This window comes from Mirounga angustirostris, unplaced genomic scaffold (genome assembly GCF_029215605.1).
Source record: "Mirounga angustirostris isolate CCGP_5_RB_7025 unplaced genomic scaffold, mMirAng1.0.hap1 SCAF_12, whole genome shotgun sequence".
NCBI lineage: Eukaryota > Metazoa > Chordata > Mammalia > Carnivora > Phocidae > Mirounga > Mirounga angustirostris.
Window position 1 is genome coordinate 59,066,667 of NW_026991720.1, and position 20,115 is coordinate 59,086,781.

Here is a 20,115-nt window from a genome sequence, read left to right on the forward strand (position 1 = left end):
ATTGTCCAGCAGTCACAACACTAACTGAGGTACAAAATCATTGCAAAGCCTCATGCTTTAGGCTTGGAATGACTGAGTATTGGAGAAATAGCTGAAAATACCATAACAATAATTGTTAAGGGGCAGCTTAGCTGTTATCTCAGTGAAGATGTCCCCTCTCACACAAGGTGACCCACCAGTGCGGTCAGCCTTACAGGTCTTCCTTAGGTCATAAACCTGACCTGCTTAGGAATTCCATGATTTGGCTGGATGTGAGGAGCAGCAGAGCCAAGCCTAGCCAGAGCAGGAGGAGCTGACTGCCCAGAGCTGACCTGTGTTCTTCCTGCGTTCTCCACGGCCTCGTGCACTCATCCATCCAACAGTTTGTCATCCAACACTCTCTGTTTGGGAGACCTATTCCCAAGATCAAAGACCCTCCCCACTGTGAGAAGTCCATCAAGCAGACAAACAGCACCCAGTCCTCATGTCCAGAGGTAAGTGAGGCCATGACCATAGCCCAGGTGGTTTATATTTGATGTGTCATCCTGAGATCGAACTCTTTGTTTAAGATGAACTTGCCTCTCCTGTGAGTCTTCCTTGTTGCCTTTTTTTTTTTCTTTTGGTGCTGAAAGCCAGATTTGGTTGCTGTAATAAAATAGAAGGAGCTGTACCATATGCTTCTTCATATTTCACTTAACACAGGTCTTTTGTCACTCACACTCATGTCTTATTCAGCCTAGATAAGCTCTAGAGGACTTTTTGAAAATAGGGAATTCATTGGGTTGTTGAGCTGTGAACTCAGAAGAGAGAACTAGGGCACAGAGCCTCTTTCCCTACCAAGGCAAGGTGATCTAAGAAAAGCATACAGAGACTGGCAGTACTTTTACAAGAGGTAGACTGCTTCTCATACCATGAATGAATGCTTAAGAGCTGTAGAACCTCACAGCCTCATCTTGCAATTTCCCTTGGAGTAGAGCACAAGACAGTGCTTAACTGAGTCCCTGCAGGGTGGAGGCATTCATGAAGGCTTAGGGCTGTTTATTGCCAGCTGTCTTCTATGGGTGGAAGCATAGCTAGAAAGATCCACAACTGCAAAGAGACCTAAAGGGTGAAGTAGCTTGCACTCCCACCATTGGATATGGCAAGGATTCATGGGCCAATAGATGCAGGACAGAGTAGCCCAGCTTAAGTCTTCTTTAATGTGTCCCACAGAAGAGGAAAGCCTGTAAGAAGAGTCTCCACAGCTTAACACCCACATTACAGTACTATGCATTGTGGAGATCTTCATCAGCCCACTGAAAGAATTCATACATATGCCCTAAGAGAGGACCCATATATGAATGTTGTGCAAAGCCATCGAAGGCCATTCTAAAAAATAGAAGGGATGGTTTTTCACCTCCTCCACAATTCCCCCTTCCTCTCCTCACTCAAAGAGGAAGCAGGAAAAGAAGGAGAAGGAGAGTGAGGGAAAGTGAAAGAAAAGTCAAAATGTCCTTTCTCATAAGAAGCCTTTGAGCTATGGGTCAGTCTTGGGTTGTGGAGAAGAAAGAAACTTTGAATGGAATTAGAGATTGGAGCTCTGACTTAGACTGGATTGGACCTTTGAATAAATGAGAGCGAGTCATAATGATTAAACAGGAAATAGAAGTGACTTGGAATTTATGAGATTTACATAATGTATGATTGGGGGGCAGGGAAAGTTGATCCAAAAAGAATGTTTAAGAGGAATAGCTGGTGAAAAACAAAGGAGCTTCCAGAATATACTTCCAACAAATTTAGTTCATGAAGTATACCACTTAGCCTCACAGATGTGGGATGGAGCAGCTGGAGCATGAGACTAGACCTCCCATATTACTGTCAAGTTTTCTTCATTATGATGGCATATCAGGGTCTAAAATCCTTAGAAATTACCCTAACATTAGAATTTAGTCTCCCATGTTTATTTGCAGTGAATATCCCTTTATATATATTTTACAATATATATAATTTATAATATATTATACACCAATTTTAATGGTCATCTGCCAATTAGAGAATTGACAAATTCTCTATAAAATTTACCTGTCTTACAAAATCAGATTAACCTTAGACTTCCTGGGTGAATATTTTTCAATTTATTCTCTGAATTTTTGGTTTGTCTAACTTGCCACACTTTATTCTTGCTTGGAAATTTTTCCATTTTATTCATGTAATAATCAAGTGGGAGAGAGACTTGAGAAGATAATAAGTTAAAAGATACACTTCCAGAAGCCAATTTAGGGTATCTTTGATAACCTAGGGACTATATTTTTGTGGTCTTTAGGGTTTATGATTTGAAATAAAGGAGAGAAGGAGGAAAGATAGAGATCATTACTTTGTCTAAATGGTTTCTTGAAAAATTCAGTGTCTTGAATGTCAACCAGTAAAGACTGTCAATTGAAATAACGAAGCCCTTTATAGGAAATAGATGAATAATAATAATGGGAAGGGAAAAACCCTATATTCAGTCATTAAATAGCCTAAAGACATTTAGAAGATAATTAAATAAAAGCATCTCCTAAACCCAAGACAAATTGAAACACTAAATATTAGTAAAGTTGTTACACAAAATTGTCTTTGAAGAGAGAAATCTCTCTTTGTCCTGTGTCACTTGGAAATTGCTAAGAACCAGCATTACTCAATTTTCCATTTCATACCTTAGATCTTATTAAAAATGAGAATTCAAAGCATTTAAGCTGAACTATGTCAAGTTTAGGGCTGGATGACTCTATTCTAATTAAATATCATAAAAAAATAAGATCTATCAAAATTTTTTGAGCTCACAACATATGTGTCATTACAGGACAATAAAGGTCTTTTCTGTGCACTGTTATAAAATAAGCAGTTCAGTAACAGTCGCTGAGTGTCAAATCTGGTTGGGGTCTTAGGGCCCATCAAGATGACTCCCCTCATGGTTGAACTCAGTTTTCCAAGGTTTCTCTTCTAATCAGGGACAGAGTTTGAATTCGTTGCCATTTCTTCTGACTTCTGTCCAGTGTACCCATTCTCTCTGAATAGCATTTGTAATTTTTTTTCTTGGCTCCAAATAGTACACATATTTATTCCCTTCCCCATCCTCAGCTTCCCCACCCAATGATACAAGACAAACTTTGGGACAAATATTTTTCTATTTCTTATTTTTTAAATGTTATATTGCTTTGTGAAACACCTTCCCCCTTCATTTTTTTTGTCTACTTCTTTCTTCTACTCTAAGCCTGATTCCTTAATTTTTCATGCATTTGAGCATCTTTGGGCAGGATACGTGGGTAAGAGCTAGGTCAGTTTTAGGAGAAATAGGACAATCTGTATAACAATGAGAAACCAGAGAATTTAGACAGTTTGACCCATTTCCTAATCATCAATGTGCTTATAGGGTTTTGTTGTATTTTATATCAAATTACATACTCATACCAGTATGAAAACAGGATAATTCTGATAGTTCTGATCAAGTTTCCATATTGTTTCTGAATTAGATCAAAGAGGATAAAGTGATTTAACAGTAGACTGAAAATGCAATGGATGACCAAAAAAAAAAAAAAAAAAAGACACTTGTGTATTTCTACACCATAGTCTAAGACAGTACTTCCCAAATTGTGAGAGCTGTTAGAAAAGAAGATTCTGGAGCCTGACTCTAGATCTCCTGAAGCAGACACTCTGGTACTGAGGGCCAGCAATCCATGTTTAAACAAACCTTTCAAGTGTTCTTGATGCTCACTAAAGTTTGAAGTCTGTGGGGCAGTTTTCCAACCCAGAGAGATGAATGTGTGTGCTCGTAAAAGGGGGTACCTCTGCTCCACTTAGCCATTCAAAGACCCAAGCTGACTATATCTCTGCCATTCTCAGCTTGCCCACATGAAGGGAGTGAGTGCATAGAGCAGTACATGTGGAAAGCTTTATAGGGTAATTATAATGCTTCTTACATACTTTTTGAGGGAATTTCAGCACATGGTCATAGGCAATTGCAAGGGACACTGAGAAGTGTAATATAGCTGAGTCATAATGTGCCCGGTTACTACAAAAGAAAGGAAAAGGGACTTTGGTAGACATCTGATAGTCTCTGCAACAATTACATAATTATCTTTGGACAATACTGGTGATGTGTTTTATCTTTACTTTTTCTTACATTCCTATTGATGTTGCTTTCAGTCTGGCACTTTAATTCTGGCATTATGTATGAGTAGTGCATCATAGAAGCTAAAGTAAGAGGGTAATTCAAGAGAGATTGACCAGTTTACAGTGTCACATGCTGCTGAGCGATCAATGAAATGAACACTAAAAATGTCTCCTATTTTGGCAAAGTGGAAGCCATTTATGACGTTAAGAAGAGCTGTTCCATAAAATAATGGTATATAAGCTGTGTTGGCATAGAGTATGTTAGTAAATGTATAGAAGGTGAGAAAATGAAGACAGCAAAATATAAATAACTGTTTACAAAAAGATTGATGATGGAGTGTTGGAGAGATAGGGCTGTAAGTGAAGGATGATATAGGATGGAGTTCGAGGAATGATTACATATTGGTGGAAAAGATCTAGTTGAGAAGGTGTGGTTGAGTATTCAGGAAAGGAAAGTTGGGTAATATGCTTGAGAATGTCTAATGGGATCCAAAAGTACAGATGGGAAGGGTGATCTCTGTTAGGAAAAAAAAAAAAAAACAAACCCTCCCTCTAATATAACAGGAAAAAAGGAGATATATAGAGAAAGAGAGGAAAACTGAAGTAACCATTGGGGAAATTGAGAGAGGAAGTTTCTAGAGTAACAAAGATGAATTGCTGAATAGTATTAGAGACCTATTTGAAGTCACTTTGCACAAATCTACATAAAATCATTATAACAGCATTTTAGTGTTACATTAGTTTGCTATATTATTTGTATGCTAATAAACCCTAAAAATTACATTTATTCATTTCTCTGTTAATTTTTTTTCCTTTTAAAAACATTAAAAAAACTGGCCAAGAGTATAAAAACTATGATATTTTATTTTTGCCTAATCCTGCTTAATTAATCTGTGTTGGGAATTCCCTAGTCAGTAGGTTTATTACAAATATAGAACTTTGTGAAATTCAGTCATTCTCTCAAGGCTTCACAATGAGCACTCATAGAAGAGGTCTTAAAAAGTTGACATCATTTCTCTATATTTTATTGGAATTTTAGAAAATTCTGAAAAGAATCTTATCACATGAACCAGTGCTTCATGTTTGTAAGAAAGTCATTAAGGAAATTGAATGCCTCGTTTCACATTCAGCTTATGTGTCCAGAAATGGGAGGGGGGTGGGGAATGGGCATTTCTTGATCATTGAATATATTTTTTAAATGAAATCTCAAGGTGCCTTACACTGAAGTGACCTGAATATTTATCCAATGGCCTGCTTCCACCCTTGTATGTAGTCTGGCTGTTTGAGGCATCTGAGTGTAATGTGCACATTACAAAAGCTTACCATGTTGCTCTGAAAAGTTAACTTCCCTTATTGGATCTTATACTCTGGGCTTTTTGAACCACCCTAATTACCCCAAGTACCAGACAACTAGGGATAACCTCTATGCTCATCATTCAAATTAGCCAATCCTCAGGGAGCCTGCAAAACCTAACTAATCCCACCCTGCTAGCCATAGCATCCCTACATAGCTCCCCCCCCCCAGTTTTAGTTTGCTTTTATCCCTCCCTTGTTCATTGCACTGTTTGGCCTTGCCTAGCAGCTCTCGTTACTTAGTAGATGTAAGTAACAACGATAACAAAAATCAGCCTTTTATCTACATGAGTGTCAGTGTGTTGTCTCCTACCATCAAAAGAATTCTTAAACTCTTAAAAAAAAAACAACTGGCACTGTAGTCATAACCACTGACTTCTGGATAACTTCTTGGGAGACTGCTCTTGCTTTACTAATTGGTTCCATACCACCGAGAGGGTCATTTGGGATGGAATTTAAGCTTGTGCTTTAGTCTTGTGGCCTGCTGCTGTGTCTGCTGGTGGTTCCCATGTCTGAGAATGTTCAAAATGAGCAGTGCAATTGGCTCACCTCTGGGGGCTAGCTACTAGTCCAGGTGGGGACACACTGTACAACTAGGAGTGATAGGCTACTTGAGTTGTGCTTTCCTGGGTCTGTGCTCTGCTGTGCTTCCAGTCACAGTCTGTGTTTGGCAGACACCTATTCCAGTAGCCTGCCATTTCTTTGACTTTCATGTTTTTTCATTATTCTTTGGGACAGAATTCTCATTTGCCTATGTGTTTCATCAGCTCATGTGCAGAAAGATGTTCGTGGGGCTCCCCCATGGTAGAGAAATGGCACCTGGGTCTCCCACTGCTTTTGCTTAGGTGGGGGTAGCAGCTACCTGCTTTTTTTAAAAAAATTTTTTATTGTTATGTTAATCACCATAAATTACCTCATTAGTTTTTGATATAGTGTTCCATGATTCATTGTTTGTGGATAACACCCAGTGCTCCATGCAGAACATGCCCTCTTTAATACCCATCACTGGGCTAACCCATCCTCCCACCCCCCTCCCCTCTAGAACCCTCAGTTTGTTTTTCAGAGTCCATCGTCTCTCATGGTTCATCTCCCCCTCTGATTTCCCCCCCTTCATTCTTCCCCTCCTGCTATCTTCTTTCTTTTTTTTCTTGACATATATTGCATTATTTGTTTCAGAGATAGAGATCAACAGTCTTGCACAATTCATAGTGATCACCATAACACATTCCCTCCTCAATGTCTATCACCCAGCCACCCCATCCCTCCCACCCCTCCTCACTCCAGCAACCCTCAGTTTGTTTCCTGAGATTAAGAATTCCTCGTATCAGTGAGGTCATATGATACATGTCTTTCTCTGATTGACATTTTGCTCAGCATAACACCCTACAGTTCCATCCACGTCATTGCAAATGGCAAGATCTCATTATTTTTGATGGCTGCATAATATTCCATTGTATATATATACCACCTCTTCTTTATCCATTCATCTGTAGATGGACATCTTGGCTCTTTCCACAGTTTGGCTATTGTGGACATTGCTGCTATAAACATCAGGGTGCATGTACCCCTTCGGATCCCTACATTTGTATCTTTGGTGTAAATACCCAGTAGTGCAATTGCTGGATCATAGGGTAGCTCTGCTTTCAACTTTTTGAGGCACCTCCATACTGTTTTCCAGAGTGGCTGCATTAACTTGCATTCCCACCAACAGTGTAGGAGGGTTCCCCTTTCTCCACATCCCCGCCGACATCTGTCATTTCCTGACTTCTTAATTTTAGCCATTCTGACTGGTGTGAGGTGGTATCTCATTGAGGTTTTGATGTGGATTTCCCTGATGCCGAGCGATGTTGAGCACTTTTTCATGTGTCTGTTGGCCATTTGGATGTCTTCTTTGCAGAAATGTCTGTTCATGTCTTCTGCCCATTTCTTGATTGGATCATTTGTTCTTTGGGTGTTGAGTTTAAGAAGTTCTTTATAGATTTTGGATACTAGCCCTTTATCTGATAAGTCATTTGCAAATACCTTCGCCCATTCTGTCTGTTGTCTTTTGGTTTTGTTGACTGTTTCTTTTGCTGTGCAAAAGCTTTTTATCTTGATGAAGTCCCAATAGTTCATTTTTGCCCTTGCTTCCCTTGCCTTTGGCGATGTTTCTAGGAAGAAGTTGCTGTGGCTGAGGTCGAAGAGGTTGCTGCCTGTGTTCTCCTTTAGGATTTTGACGGACTCCTGTCTCACATTGAGGTCTTTCAACCATTTGAAGTCTATTTTTGTGTGTGGTGTAAGGAAATGGTCCAGTTTCAATTGTCTGCATGTGGCTGTCCAATTCCCCAACACCATTTGTTGAAGAGACTGTCTTTTTTCCATTGGACATTCTTTCCTGCTTTGTCGAAGATGAGTTGACCATCGAGTTGAGGGTCCATTTCTGGGCTCTCTATTCTGTTCCATTGATCTATGTGTCTGTTTTTGTGCGAGTACCATACTGTCTTGATAATGACAGCATTGTCATTATGCTGGAAGTCTGAAATTGTGATGCAGCCAGCTTTGCTTTTCTTTTTCAACATTCTTCTGGCTATTCGAGGTCTTTTCTGGTTCCATACAAATTTTAGGATTATTTGTTCCATTTCTTTGAAAAAAGTGGATGGTATCTTGATGGGGATTGCATTGAGTGTATAGATTGCTCTAGGTAGCATTGACATCTTCACAATATTTGTTCTTCCAATCCATGAGCATGGAACGTTTTTCCATTTCTTTGTGTCTTCCTCAATTTCTTTCATGAGTATTTTATAGTTTTCTGAGTACAGATCCTTTGCCTCTTTGGTTAGATTTATTCCTAGGTATCTTAAGGTTTTGGGTGCAATTGTAAATGGGATTGATTCCTTAATTTCTCCTTCTTCTGTCTTGTTGTTGGTGTATAGGAATGCCACTGATTTCTGTGCATTGATTTTATATCCTGCCACTTTACTGAATTCCTGTATGAGTTCTAGCAGTTTTGGGGTGGAGTCTTTGGGGTTTTCCACATAAAGTATCATATCATCTGCAAAGAGTGAGAGTTTGACTTCTTCTTTGCCTATTTGGATGCCTTTGATTTCTTTTTGTTGTCTGATTGCTGTGGCTAGGACTTCTAGTACTATGTTGAATAGCAGTGGTGATAGTGGACATCCCTGCCACGTTCCTGACCTTAGGGGGAAAGCTCTCAGTTTTTCACCATTGAGAATGATATTCGCTGTAGGTTTTTCATAGATGGCTTTTATGATATTGAGGTATGTACCCTCTATGCCTATACTCTGAAGAGTTTTGATCAAGAAAGGATGCTGTACTTTGTCAAAAGCTTTTTCTGCATCTATTGAGAGGATCACATGATTCTTGTTCTTTCATTTATTAATGTATTGTATCACGTTGATTGATTTGCGGATGTTGAACCAACCTTGCAGCCCAGGGATAAATCCCACTTGGTCGTGGTGAATAATCCTTTTAATGTACTGTTGGATCCTATTGGCTAGTATTTTGGTGAGAATGTTTGCATCCATGTTCATCAAGGATATTGGTCTGTAATTCTCCTTTTTGATGGGGTCTTTGTCTGGTTTTGGGATCAAGGTAATGCTGGCCTCATAAAACGAGTTTAGAAGTTTTCCTTCCATTTCCATTTTTTGGAACAGTTTCAGAAGAATAGGTATTAATTCTTCTTGAAATGTTTGGTAGAATTCCCCTGGGAAGCCATCTGGCCCTGGGCTTTTGTTTGTTGGGAGATTTTTGATGACTGTTTCAATTTCCTTAGTGGTTATAGGTCTGTTCAGGTTTTCTATTTCTTCCTGATAGAGTTTTGGTAGTTGATACATCTCTAGGAATGCCTCCATTTCTTCCAGGTTATCTAATTTGCTGGCATAGAGTTGCTCATTATATGTTCTTATAATCGTTTGTATTTCTTTGATGTTGGTTGTGATCTCTCCTCTTTCATTCATGATTTTGTTGATTTGGGTCCTTTCTCTTTTCTTTTTGATAAGTCTGGCCAGGGGTTTATCAATCTTGTTAATTCTTTCAAAGAACCAGCTCCTAGTTTCGTTTATCTGTTCTACCGTTCTTTTGGTTTCTATTTCATTGATTTCTGCACTGATCTTTATTACTTCTCTTCTCCTGCTGGGTTTAGGCTTTATTTGCTGTTTTTTCTCCAGCTCCTTTAGGTGTAGTGTTAGGTTGTGTATTTGAGACCTTTCTTCTTTCTTGAGAAAGGCTTGTATTGCTATATACTTTCCTCTTTAAACTGCCTTTGCTGCATCCCAAAGATTTTGAACAGTTGTGTTTTCATTTTCATTGGTTTCCATGAATTTTTTTTAATTCTTCTTTAATTTCCTGGTTGACCCATTCATTCTTTAGTAGGATGCTCTTTAGCCTCCACATATTTGAGTTCTTTCTGACTTTCCTCTTGTGATTGAGTTCTAGTTTCAAAGCTTGTGGTCTGAAAATATGGAGGGAATGATCCCAATCTTTTGGTACCGGTTGAGACCTGATTTGTGACCTAGGATGTGATGTATTCTGGAGAATGTTCCATGGGCACTAGAGAAGAATATGTATTCCATTGCTTTTGGATGGAACGTTCTGAATATGTCTGTGAAGTCCATTTGGTCCAGTGTGTCATTTAAAGTCTTTATTTCCTTGTTGATCTTTTGCTTAGATGATCTGTCCATTTCAGTGAGGGGGGTGTTAAAGTCCCCCCCCATTATTGTATTGTTGTCGATGTGTTTCTTTGCTTTTGTTATTAATTGCCTTATATAATTGGCTGCTCCCATGTTAGGGGCATAGATATTTACAATTGTTAGATCTTCTTGTTGGATAGACACTTTAAGTAGGATATAGTGTCCTTCCTCATCTCTTATTACAGTCTTTGGTTTAAAATCTAATTTGTCTCATAGAAGGATTGCCACCCCAGCTTTCTTTTGGTGTCCATTAGCATGGTAAATGGTTTTCCACCCCCTCACTTTAAATCTGGGGCTGTCTTTGGGTCTAAAATGAGTCTCTTGCAGACAGCATATTGATGGGTCTTGTTTTTTGATCCAATCTGATAGCCTGTGTCTTTTGATTGGGGCATTTAGCCCATTTACATTCAGGGTAACTATTGAAAGATAGGAATTTAGTGCCATTTTATTCCCTGTAAGGTGACTGTTACTGTATATTGTCTGTCTTCCTTTCTGGTCTATGTTGCTTTTAGGCTCTCTCTTTGCTTAGTGGACCCCTTTCAATATTTCTTGTAGGGCTGGTTTCATTTTTGCAAATTCCTTTAGTTTTTGTTTGTCCTGGAAGCTTTCTATCTCTCCTTCTGTTTTCAGTGACAGCCTAGCTGGATATAGTATTCTTGGCTGCATATTTTTCTCATTTAGTGCTCTGAATGTATCATGCCAGGCCTTTATGACCTGCCAAGTCTCTGTGGATAGGTCTGTTGCCAATCTAATGTTTCTACCATTGTAGGTTACAGATCTCTTCTCCTGAGCTGCTTTCAGGATTTTCTCTTTGTCTCTGAGACTCGGAAGTTTTACTATTAGATGTTGGGGTGTTGACCTATTTTTATTGATTTTAAGAGGGGTTCTCTGTGCCTCCTGGATTCTGATGTCTGTTTCCTTTCCCAAATTAGGGAAGTTCTCTGGTATAATTTGCTCCAATATACCTTCTGCCCCTCTCTCTCTTTCTTCTTCTTCTGGGATCCCAATTATTCTAATGTTTCATCTTATGGTATCACTTATCTCTCGAATTCTGCCCTCGTGATCCACTAGTTGTTTATCTCTCTTTTTCTCAGCTTCTTTATTTTCCATCATTTGGTCTTCTATATCACTGACTCTCTCTTCTGCCTCATTAATTATAGCAGTTAGTGCCCCCATTTTTTGATTGCATCTCATTAATAGCCTTTTTGATTTCGACTTGGTTAGATTTCAGTTCTTTTATTTTCCAGAAAGGGTTTCTCTAATAACTTCCATGTTTTTTTCAAGCCCAGCTAGTATATTTAAAGTGATGATTCTGAACTCTAGGTCCGACATCATACTGATGTCCGTATTGAGTAGGTCTCTGGCAGTCAGTACTACCTCTTGTTCTTGTTGAGGTGATTTTTTCCATCTTATCATTTCATCCAGAGGAGAATAGATGAATGAGAGAACAAAATGCTAGCAGGGTAACAACGTCCCCAGAAAATATACTCTAAAGAAATCAGAAAAGACCTGAAAGCCGGGGGAAAAGAAAGGGAAAGAGAGAAAAAAGGAAAAGAAAACGTTAAAAACAAAGACAGAACGAAACAAAAAAACAGATATGATCAAATATGATCAGGCTTGTGCATAGATCAGTGCCACACACTAGATTTTGGTTGTATTTTGTTCTGTTAGAAGAAAGTGCCTCCCAAAATTTTAAAGAAATAGAAACTTATATATGTACAAAAATAAGGGTTGATACGATGAAGGGATGGAATATGTAAAGATGAAAAGTATAAAAAATTTTATAAAAGGAATTGATAAGAAGTTGTTTGAAAAAAGAAAGAAGAGGATTAAAAAAAAAAGGGGAGAGAACGTGATTAGGCAGGAGACTAGAACAAAGTCATACACTAGAGATTAAGGGTATATTTTGATCTGTTAGAAGAAACTGTATCTCAAAATTTTAAAGAGAGAACAACTTATATATATATGCCAAAAATAAGGGTTACTACTATGAAGGGATAGAACATGACTCTAGAAATGAAAAATAAAAATGTTTTTTAAAAAAGGGATTGATAAGATGTTGGTTGAAAAAGGGAAAAAGAAAAATTAAAAAAAAAAGACAGTTTAAAAAAAATTAACTTTGAAAGACTAAAGAATCATGGTAAAAAAGCCAGGGATTGTATGTGCAGTATTCCCCTAGCTCTGGAATTCTGCAGTTCTCATTGATGGGTAAACTTGGTCTTGGCTGGTGGTTCTTGCTGATCTTCTGGGGGAGGGGCCTGTTGCCCTGGTTCCCAAATGTCTTTGCCCCAGGCGGAATTGCCCTGCCCTTACCTGGTCCGGGCTAAGTAATCTGCTCAGGTTTGCTCTAGGGAGCTTTTGTTCCCTGCAAGCTTTTGGTACAGCTTTAGAGGACGAGAGTGAAAATGGCAGCCTTCCAATCTCCACCCCGGAGGAGCGGAGAACTCGGGGCCTGCTCCTCAGTGCGCCCCCAGAGAAAAGCAGTCAATCACTCCCGTCTCCCCGGTCTCTGGCTGCACTCCGTGCTCACCCAGCCTGTGACCAAGCATTTCTATCTCTGGCACCTGACCCTGTGTGGAGTCTCCAAACCCAACAGATGCCTACTGTGTGCTCCCGCGCCACTCCTCCCGGGGGAGGAAGGGGAGTCTCCCTGGATCTGCCGCTTTTTGGGTCCTTGCTGGAGGAGCAGTGGCCTGACTGTGCCCCAGATCACGGTTTATGGCAACCCCGAGCTGAGAGCCCGCACCTCAGCTCCATCTCTGCAGCCGGCTTCCCCACTCCGATACCTGGGAGCTCTGCTGCACTCAGGCACCTCCGGTCTTCCTGTGACCCCAAGGGTCCTGAGACCACACTGCCCCACAAGGGTTCCACCCCCCGCTTAGCCACTGGAGCAATGTCCCTCAGTGGAGCCCACTTCTAAAAGTTCTGATTTTGTGCTCCACTGCTCTACCACTTGCCAGAAGCGGCCGATGGAGGCCCCCTCCCCTGCCATCCATCCTCCTGAATATTGCCTCAGATTCACTTCTCTGTACGTCCTACCTTCCAGAAAGTGGTCGCTTTTCTATTCAGAGAGTTGTTGCTATTCTTTTCTTCAATCTCCTGTTGAATTTGTAGGTGTTCAGAACGGTTTGATCCCTATCCAGCTGAATTCCTGAGACCAGACGAAATCCAGTTCTCCTACTCCTCCGCCATCTTGCTCCACCCCCCCCCCACTACCTGCTTCTTTGCTGCTGTATACCTTATTGCTATCACTAGGGAACTTTATACTTTCTAGACCCTTAGGAGCATCATACACTGTATCTTTGGAGACCAGCCACCCAACGTGTAATCCAAAGGAGGTCTCTGGGGCAAGGAAACTAATATCTCATCCCAACAACCCCCTTTAGAATACCTGCCAGTTGTCCTATTACTAAAGCAATGCAAGACCTGCAGCCAGTATGCTTGGGCCTTTGTAGGTACCCCAACATAACATATGATGGGGCTGGTACCTTCTGACAGTGTTGCTTACTGCACTGTCCCAAGGAGAGGCTGCTCTACCTCTCAAGTGCAAATTCAGTCCTTGAGAGGTGGACTGGGAAGCCTATAGCAAGAGCTAGCTGCCTACAAGGCAGGCCACTGGGTCCTCTTCCCCTCATTTTCTGTAACCAAGCAGAAGTTTCACACTATAAGTTATCAGACAGAGACAGAAACTAAAACCACAAACTTAGGTAGCTATAAGCCCAAAACAGGGGGAAAATAATGGAATGGACGGGGGGAAAATGTAGATACAATGAGAAAAAAAATTAAAAAAAAAATAGATAGATGTAACTACATTCAAACAAATGTCCATAATTTGACCCAAGTGGAAATCTAAAATTTATTAGAAGAATTTTTGTAACAAAAAGATTAAAAAGATGCTGATTGCCTTTTTTGCCTCTATAACACAGGCTCTAAATTAGCTTTAACAACTGCTAACACGCACCAGTTGACAGAGCTTCAGGAACTTCATCATACTGGGTCTCAAATTTCAGTTTTACCAGAAGATTCCATTAAATGTAAACATGGCACCCCCTATAACCTTAGAAGAGTAACTGAATATAAAACAAAGGAAAAAACAGGTATTTCTCCCTTTAAGTATAGCCTTGCCTAAATTTCCCATACCCATAATATCCATTGTCCTAACTATTCTATATTGGACAAAGACACTCAGATCATGAGTAATTATTTGAAACTACATAAAGTCTTTGGTACTTATAAATTAGCTTGACAAAAATGAACCCCATTAACCTACCAGTTAAAAGAGTTAAGATGGCCCAATGTAAGTAAAACAGCACTTTTAAGAACTCAAACTTATTATATAAGACCTAATTAATAAAGGGGTGATTATGTCCACTCATCCTCCATCACAGTCAAATTTTGCCTATTCTTAAATTTTCAAAAATTAAAGAAAAGAAAGAAAAAAGAATAGTACCTCACAGTAGACTACTGTAACTTTAATGCTGTGGTTCCACCTATTAAGGTCCCCATACCCAATACCCGATATTATTAAAATTATTGACTTCATGCAATCAACAACCAGTAAATATTTTGGTAGCAGAGATTTGGTTGCCTATTTCAATAGCTTCTTTTTTTTTTTTTTTAAAGATTTTATTTATTTATTTGAAGAGAGAGACACAGCGAGAGAGGGAACACAAGCAGGGGGAGTGGGAGAGGGAGAAGCAGGCTTCCCGCTGAGCAGGGAGCCCGATGCGGGGCTCGATCCCAGGACCCTGGGATCATGACCTGAGCCGAAGGCAGACGCTTAATGACTGAGCCATGCAGGTGCCCCTCAATAGCTTCTTAGTGGCAGTTTCTAAGGGAAGCAATACACCTTTCCCAGGTCACCCTCCAGAGTATCTCAACAGCTTTGCCACTGCATAAAATATTTACAGACAGTATCTTAACTGCATCTACCTTTCCCCATCAGCACAAGTATGACATTACAGTGATGACATCCTCCTCCAAGGAGTTTTATTTTACACACTCATTAAGGACATAAAAGTCCAACATGTTTTAGTTTAGTCTTTTTTGCATCCTGGAAGCAACATAATCCTCATTTAGATATTCTACTTAATCTCTCTGATACTGCTACTTACAAATCAGCCTACCTTAAATGGGGTCCTCTCCAACAAAGGCTCTAAAATCTGTCCAAATTTGGGGTGCCTGGGTGGCTCAGTTGGTTAAGCGACTGCCTTTGGCTCAGGTCATGATCCTGGTGTCCCAGGATCGAGTCCCACATGGGGCTTCCTGCTCAATGGGGAGCCTGCTTCTCCCTCTGACCCTCCTCCTTCTTGTGCTCTCTGTCTCTCATTCTCTCTCTCTCAAATAAATAAATAAATTCTTAAAAAAATAAATAAAAAATAAATAAAATAAATCTGTCCAAATTAAAATTGATAGGCCTTAGGTGGAGGGGAGTTTGGGGGGGAGAACTACTCCACTTTATGCACTCCATAAAGTGCAATTGAGTGGTGCATGGGGTTTGCCCAAAATGATTCACTCTTGGAGAAGCTGTGGCTATCTACACCTGGTTACCTCAAGTGGCCACACTTGTGGTTGTCTTCCTAGACCTGCATAGGGATGCCCAGGCCTCTGTCTCTGAGGGGGTGCCCTCCCTGATTATCACAGATGCATTCAACGGCAGATGCTGTTCACTGGGATAGGAGATAGCCCAATTCGGCCCTGCCCCAGTGGCCCTCACTCACTTCCCCACTCCCCATGGCCCCCAGGAGGTTTTCCTCACCTTACCAGACTGCAGAGCTGATTACAAGGCCTGAAAGCTAGATATGCACCTGTGCAAGCTCATAGACAAACTTATTTGTGACAAAGAGGAGTGGCCAAGCCTTCATCAGGGACTACGATCTTAGTTGCCACATCCTGATCCACACTGGAGAAAAGTTGTTTATTTTTACAGCTAGTGGCTGTGATAAAGATTTAACACAAAATCAAACTTGAAGAAACATTATGAATGCAAACATGAAAATCAGCAAAAATAATGTCTGCCATTTTGAAGGTTGTAAGGAGGCTTTTAAGAAACAGCAGCAGGTGAAAATCCATCAGTACCAGCAGAAAAATGAATTTGATATAAAGATATTCAAGTGAAACCATGAAAGATGTTCAAAACACTCTGCTTCACCCAGTAGTCTAGAAGGACATGGGAAGGTCCACAAGGGCTGTGTATTATCAAAAGGGATGTTCCACTGTGGCAAAAACATGTGAGAGAAACCCATGAAAAAGGAAATAACATGGAAGTGTGGTGGAAAATATCCAAACACAAAGGTGAAGATAAGCAACATACAAAAACTCATGCCCCAGAAAGGGATATGTGTCAACATCCAGGGGAAGACTGGTAGAAGCAACACAGCTGTGCTTAGTCTCCAGAGCCATATTTTTTTTTTCCTGAGGAAAAGCACCTGTTTAAGTGTGAACATGCTGGCTGTTGCAAAAGATTTGCAATGAAAAACCGTCTCATGAGGCATGCTGCCATTCATGATTGTTACAAGAAGGAAATGAAGATCAAAGTAAAAACATGGAGAATCGAGTTTGGCCTCTCATCTTAGTGAATATATCCCTTCTGAAAGGAAATACCAATAAGGCTTATCTTTGCTTACAAAACAGAGACACTGAATGATATTGATGTAAATAGTTACAATACTTACTCTCAGCCAAATATCACATTATACTGTCTAGAGCACAATAAACTGACAAGCTCAGTTATTTTCTCTCAGAAGCACATTTGTCTTCATTGCAATCCTGATTTAGAAAAATCAAAATGGCTGGCACTCTCTGAAATGCTCTCAGAGACTACTTCACCATAGAGGCTTCTCAGCCTCTTCTCAGTCCTCCCTAGTATCTGAACACCTATGACAGCCATAGGTTGCCTTTGGGTTTTGGATGCTGGAGTCTGACCTTGGCTCTGTGCTGTATAACATTCGAGCAAAAATTATTGGCCCCTTACTAGCCCTTCCTAAAAATAGTGGCTCTTACAGATCCCTGAACCTGTGACTCACTACACGTAGTTGCCCATTATGCTTGGGTTATAAATGCAGCATCCCTCAAGCTCAACACCTCTACGGAGGCTTTCTTGATATAGGACAGAACCAAACCTGGGCCTTCTGGCACATTTTACCTGGAAGAGGGTGTGTAGTCTTTCCTGTTCTCAGTCCCTTGCCAGAGCCAGGATACTGGATAAGGTTGCCATTCTCCCAGACAACTTAGCCACGTGAAACTCCCTTGGGATCAAGTGAATGAAGCTGTGGGAGTTCATAAACTATATGGATGGCATTGCCACCATCAAAGGGATGGAGCTCACAGTTGTATGGTGTCGCTTTCTATCCCATAGCTGGTGTGTCCCAGATAAAGTATACTGCCCCAGAGTCCGCAAATTTGCCAAACTTCAGACACCCATCTTAGTACTGGATGTCCTGGTCAGCAAAATACCTTATCTATACATTTTTTTTTTTTTATAAATTTTTGAATCATTGCCTAAGAGTCATCCCCTCTGTTTAGGGTAAAAAACTCTATGAACCCCTTATCTCACAGATACCCAAAATATAAATCAAAGTCACATGTATTTCTATATATATTCTGAGGCTACAATATAAGGCCTCATCAAAATACTCCTTATCCCCTTTGGATTTTCAGAACTTTCTCAGAATGCACAATACAGACCTACCTCATTTTATTGTGTTTGCTTTATTATACTTTAATATATTACATTTATTTATTTATTTATTTATTTATTTATTTATTTATTTATTTATTTAGAAGATTTGTGGCAACCGTGTGTCAAGCAAGTCTATCATAGCTATTTTTCCAGCAGCATTTGCTCACTTCATGTCTCTGTCACATTTTGGTAATTCTCACATGTCAAACTTTTCCATCATTGACATTAATATCTTTGATGTTACTATTGAAATTGTTTTGGTATGCCACAAACCACACCCATATAAGGTGGCAAATTTAATCAGCAAATGTGTGTGTTCTGACTATTCCACTGACTCTCCATTCCCCCATCTCTCTGCCTCTCTCTGGTCTCCCTATTCCCTGAGACATAACTATATGGAAATTAGGCCAATTATTAACCCTACAATGGCCTCTAAGTGTTGAAGTGAAAGGAAGAGTCAATCCATGTGGCAAACTTTATTGCTGCCTTATTTTAAGAAATTGCCACAGCCATTCCATCCTTCATCAAACACCACCCTGATTAGTCAGCAGCCATCAACATCAAGTCAAAACCCTCCACCAGCACAAAGATTACAACTCGCTGAAATCTCAGATGAGAATTAGCCTTTTAAGCAATAAAGCATTTTTAATAAAGTATATACAGTGTTTTTAGACATAATGTTATTATACACTTAACAGACGATGGTAGAGTATAAACATAACTTTTTTTTTTAAGATTTTTATTTATTTATTTGTCAGAGAGAGAACACAAGGAGGGGGAGCAGCAGGCAGAGGGAGAAGGAGAAGCAGGCTTCCTGCTGAGCAGGGAGCCCGATGTGGGGCTAGATCCCAGGACCCTGGGATCATGACCTGAGCCGAAGGCAGCCACTTAATGACTCAGCCACCCAGGCTCCCCTAAACATAACTTTTATATGCAGTGGGAAACCAAAAAAATTCATTTGACTTTGCTTTATTGTGATACTTGCTTTATTGCTATGGTCTGGAACCAAATTTGCAATTATCTCCAAGGTATGCTTATATAGGGTGCTTGGAGAAAGCATTCAATAAAACTCATTTCCCCAGGAGGAGGTCCCACACAGTTGGTTTAATTGAGAGGCCTAATGGGCGCCTCAAAGAACTCTCCTTTCAGTTACAAAATAAACCACTAAATGGTGTCTATCTTGCCCCTGGCATTAATCTCTCTTAACTCAAGGCCCTTTAGCCAACTCACACCACACACCAACTTAAAAAGAAAAACCTTCCTATAGACCTTTCCTATACTTTTTTTTTTTTTTAAGATTTTATTTATTTGACAGAGACACAGTGAGAGAGGCAACACAAGCAGGGGGAGTGGGAGAAGGAGAAGCAGGCTTCCCATGGAGCAGGGAGCCTGATGTGGGGCTTGATCCCGGGACCCTGGGACCATGACCTGAGCTGAAGTCAGACGCTTAACGACTGAGCCACCCAGGCACCCTGACCTTTCCTATACTTAAAGGTAGAATATGTCTGACCTACATGTAGATAAACCTTATATATGAAGCTCTTTAATGGTGTCTCCTCCTAACTTTATGGATTTTAAATTCTGCCCCCATCCCATAGAGTTGGAGGCCAGATCTAGGGTACATACTCTCCTGGGACCCATTAATCATAGGTTGTCCCATGGACCAGGACCCTGCCCATCTGACATAGGATTCTTTTGAGCCTCAATTTCCACTCCTCTAAAAATCTTGGTCAATATTCAGGTTATAAGGGGTGGATACTTAATTCCTGCAATACTTCTGATTCCCTCCAGAAAATTAAAATTGCTTTTTCAGGGCCATTCTAATAGAAAGTGTAGACTAATAAAAGGGAGATAGAAAACTAGACTTAGTAAATAAAATAAAAATGACACTCAGAGAATATAAAATCAACACTATATCCCACAATGATACAATCAGACAATCCCTCATTGGTAATAATCAAGCCAGAGGAAAGTCAACATCAGACAACAAAGATCTGTGAAGTGCAGCTACACACCATTCTGTTAACTGTTGGTCTCATTGCTATTGGTCTGGATGCTTTCATTGGTTTGCAATTCAGAGTCTCAAACCCTATAAGTAAGCCATTGTTTCATCTGAACTTGGTGGATGCTGAAGACAAAATCCGAAATCTTCACTGGCTTGTCCATCACCAACCAAACCAACTAAGGTGAAGAGTCCATGCTAATTGGCTAAATTGGAGACCTACCTACAGGATAATGCTGAAGCTCCAAATGCAGCCACAGATATTTTAATTGACAAATATG

The 20,115-nt window shown here is 40.1% G+C and overlaps 1 pseudogene; it reads left to right on the plus strand.

The window, feature by feature from the left end:
- Window positions 1-463: 463 nt before the first annotated feature.
- Window positions 464-16,760, plus strand: LOC123835786 (transcription factor IIIA-like; annotated as a pseudogene).
- The last annotated feature ends 3,355 nt before the right edge of the window (window positions 16,761-20,115 follow it).